The following is a 4,162-nucleotide window of genomic DNA, read 5'->3' as shown; positions in this document are numbered from 1 at the left end:
CATCCTTACATTTGTCTTCTAGCCATCCCTGCTTAGCCATTTTGCACTTCCTGTCGATATCATTTTTGAGACGTTTGTATTCCTTTTTGCCTGCTTCATTTACTGCATTTTTATATTTTCTCCTTTCATCAATTAAATTCAATATTTCTTCTGTTACCCAAGGATTTCTATTAGCCCTCGTCTTTTTACCTACTTGATCCTCTGCTGCCTTCACTACTTCATCCCTCAGAGCTACCCATTCTTCTTCTATTGTATTTCTTTCCCCCATTCCTGTCAATTGTTCCCTTATGCTCTCCCTGAAACTCTCTACAACCTCTGGTTCTTTAAGTTTATCCAGGTCCCATCTCCTTAAATTCCCACCTTTTTGCAGTTTCTTCAGTTTCAATCTGCAGTTCATAACCAATAGATTGTGGTCAGAATCCACATCTGCCCCAGGAAATGTCTTACAATTTAAAACCTGGTTCCTAAATCTCTGTCTTACCATTATATAATCTATCTGATACCTTTTAGTATCTCCAGGATTCTTCCAGGTATACAACCTTCTTTTATGATTGTCTCAAATCTGCTCTGTAATGAAGTCCAGATGTTGAAATCAGGCGCGAAATTACCACTGAAACCTATAAGGGAATTGATTTTCTTAATTTACTCGAATTTCAGTAGACCTTGCGTTAGTGCCTTGTTCAGGCAACGCACCATGTGCCTTAAGCTCACGGTCACGTTATTGCTCTGTGCTTATCGGGAATTCACTCATTCAATGTATTTTATCTGCTCTTCCATTTACAGTAATATTTTGGTTTTTTTTATTTATTTTCCATATGTTTTCTTTGTGAACTTGCTTTTGCGCCATGTGGTCGGTTGGAACAACCGCCGTATTGATAAATTGTAATTTCGGTCTGAAAATATATTGTACACGATGAATAACCATACGATAGTGAGCGAGTGTAAAATAGGGAAAGAATAATCATGTGTGTCCATATTTTTCTGGGTTTCTGTTGGCTGCTGAAACTTGGCCATGTGGGTTGAACAGCATTGAAGTGATGTTTCTTGTGCACCCCCATAACGAGTTGATTTGTTGGCGATGTTGTTCGTTAAGTAAAATACTCGTGCCACTAGGAAAAGTATCGCATTTTTGTGCCCACTGTTTTGATAAAGATTTGCGAAATACTCTTCCACCCTGACCTAGTTTTGCTTGTATTGTCTTTGCGGAACTTGTTCTGAGTAATCTATAGTAGCTGAATGTAATAACCGAGTGTTTAGGTATAATTGTGCGGTTGTATAGAATTACATCGAAGCCAGGTCTGCGCTCCTCTGTCCCATTCCATAATTACGTGGCGAAACTGAACCATTTTAACTAGAGACCGGTTTTGATGACGTACATTGCAAGAGAAACACGACTAGTTGTTGAAATACCATAGGTAGTGAATAAATATCAATTAATCACTACCCTCGACTGATTATTTACTCCTTCCATCATAAAGAATAGGTGGCAGTCGGTACCACAGTCGAACTCTGGGTCATGAAAGCAAATAAAAGCTATATAATGCCTATTAAGCCCTGTGTAGGTGCCTTCTGTAGTGGTTAAAAAATGCGTTATCATTTGCGTTCAAATTTCTACCGGTTTATTAAAACCTTCCGCTAGAAATTATCAGTACCCAGCAATAACTCGCAGGGGCCAATAATTTCGTGGACCACACGAATTTAAGAAACCATTTACTACAGACGGTAGCTTGCAGGAGCGGTAGGACATGTCAAAGCGACGGTAGTCTACCTACTTAGGTGGACTTATACCACCACCAGTACTGGAAGGTTACATTGCAAACTGAACTGTTGTCGCTTCTGGTTTGTTATCGATTCTTATGAGGAAAATCCTATCACTGATATATTCACAGTTACTCACTCTCGGCTTCTTCTCATCTCAGATTTCCAGCCGTGTGCCGCCGTTCTCGTAACACCATATTTCGACAGTGAACTTCACCGTCATAGCCAAGTGACATCTGCAGAGTGTTGAATGAGAGTCTCTGCTACTTCATGTCGCATTTATACTCTTATGGCCCGCCATCCCTCCCACCATTAAGTCGAGGGCACGGTGCTGCTGAATGCTGGACGCCAACTGGTGCCGAAGTAGCTGTCGGCCGACGCTGTGATTCTGTTTGACTGAGCGCTGGGTCTCAAGCTTTGCTGAGAGTAAACCAAGTGTCTCTGTTGATGAGTCCGTCAGAAAATCATATTTCAATAGAATCCTTCACAACACAGTACAAAAACGACCAGATCTTTCTTAGCACCTCTGTTTCTTCATATTCCATGGAATCCACCCGATGCACCCGCTGCGGCGTGCGACCCGTAGTGACAGAAGGGGTGGGGGCGATAAGAGCATAAAGGAGGCAGGGTATAACGAAGACACTCATTCTACAGGTATCACCTGAAGATAATGGCAGGGTACGCTGTCGAAATATAGTGTTAAGCAAATGATTACACCAGGCTGGACTCTCGACTACAATACAAACAGCTGATTCATCGGAAAGGCGTATGATCACACAAACCTCTCTCCCCACTACTGTCCTCTTCACAACGAATACTACTCCCGTTATACGATCTTCTACTGCTATTGATAATACCCTATACTGATCTGACCAGAAATCCTTGTCTTCTTTCCACTTCACTTCACTGACATATTTAGATTCAGCCTTTGCCTTTCTTTCTTTAGACTTTCTAGTATGAAACATTCCCTTACAAAAATTTATGAATTACTGTCCTGATAAACCTCTTACGTTATTAGATTTTCAAACAGCTGAGCAGAACTGAAGGTACTCAGATATTTCGCTCTTTACTTATTCTGATCAACACTAAACTGACACACAATATTTTTAGCGTAACGCAATCTGACTTTCAATAATCCCTACATAAGAATGGCCCTGACTGACAATAACCTATACCTTTCATGAATCACTTACCTCACAAAAATCTTCTTTTCTCGAAGTACTGCAGTACAGTGAGCGCCCATGCTGCCAGCTAAATGAAATATTATAACTACTGAAGACACTAACTACTGATAGGCATAGCAAACGAAAGATTTTGATAGAGAACAAACAATGTATTTACCTTGATAATAATAAAAAGTCAATATATACATATGCAGGGTGTTACAAAAAGGTACGGCAAAACTTTCAGGAAACATTCCTCACACACAAATAAAGAAAAGATGTTATGTGGACAAGTGTCCGGAAACGCTTAATTTCCATGTCAGAGCTCATTTTAGTGTCTTCCACCTACGCTCAATGGAGCACGTTATCATGATTTCATACGGGATACTCTACCTGTGCTGCTAGAACATGTGCCTTTTCAAGTACGACACAAAATGTGGTTCATGCACGATGGAGCTCCTGCACATTTCAGTCGAACTGTTCGTACGCTTCTCAACAACAGATTCGGTGACCTATGGATTGGTAGAGGCGGCCCAATTCCATGGCCCCCACGCTCTCCTGACCTCAACCCTCTTGACTTTAATTTATGGGGGCATTTGAAAGCTCTTGTCTACGCAACCCCGATACCAAATGTAGAGACTCTTCGTACTCGTATTGTGGACGGCTGTGATACAATACGCCATTCTCCAGGGCTGCATCAGCGCATCAGTGATTCCGTGCAACGGAGAGTGGATGCATGTATCCTCGCTAACGGAGGACATTTTGAACATTTCCTGTAACAAAGTGTTTGAAGTCACGCTGGTACGTTCTCTTGCTGTGTGTTTCCATTCCATGATTAATGTGATTTGAAGAGAAGTAATAAAATGAGCTCTAACATGGAAAGTAAGCGTTTCCGGACACATGTCCACATAACATATTTTCTTTCTTTGTGTGTGAGGAATGTTTCCTGAAAGTTTGGCCGTACCTTTTTGCAACACCATATATGTCAGTTCATGATATACAGTATAACAAATTTACACTTTCTGATGGACACACGTCCAGATCGTCCACTCTCAAAATTCTGCCATCTCTCTCCCCACATCTTCCACTGCTGGCTGCTCACCTCCAACTGCGCAACGCTACGCGCTGTTCACATCCAACTGCCCAACACTTGAATAGCAAATATTCCAACAATGCAAACCAGCCACAGACTTCACACAGCACAGTCAGTGATTTTCATGTAGAGCGCTACGTGGCGTTAC

The sequence above is a fragment of the Schistocerca cancellata genome, chromosome 2, assembly GCF_023864275.1.
Source record: "Schistocerca cancellata isolate TAMUIC-IGC-003103 chromosome 2, iqSchCanc2.1, whole genome shotgun sequence".
NCBI lineage: Eukaryota > Metazoa > Arthropoda > Insecta > Orthoptera > Acrididae > Schistocerca > Schistocerca cancellata.
Note: the sequence above shows the minus strand (reverse complement) of the source record.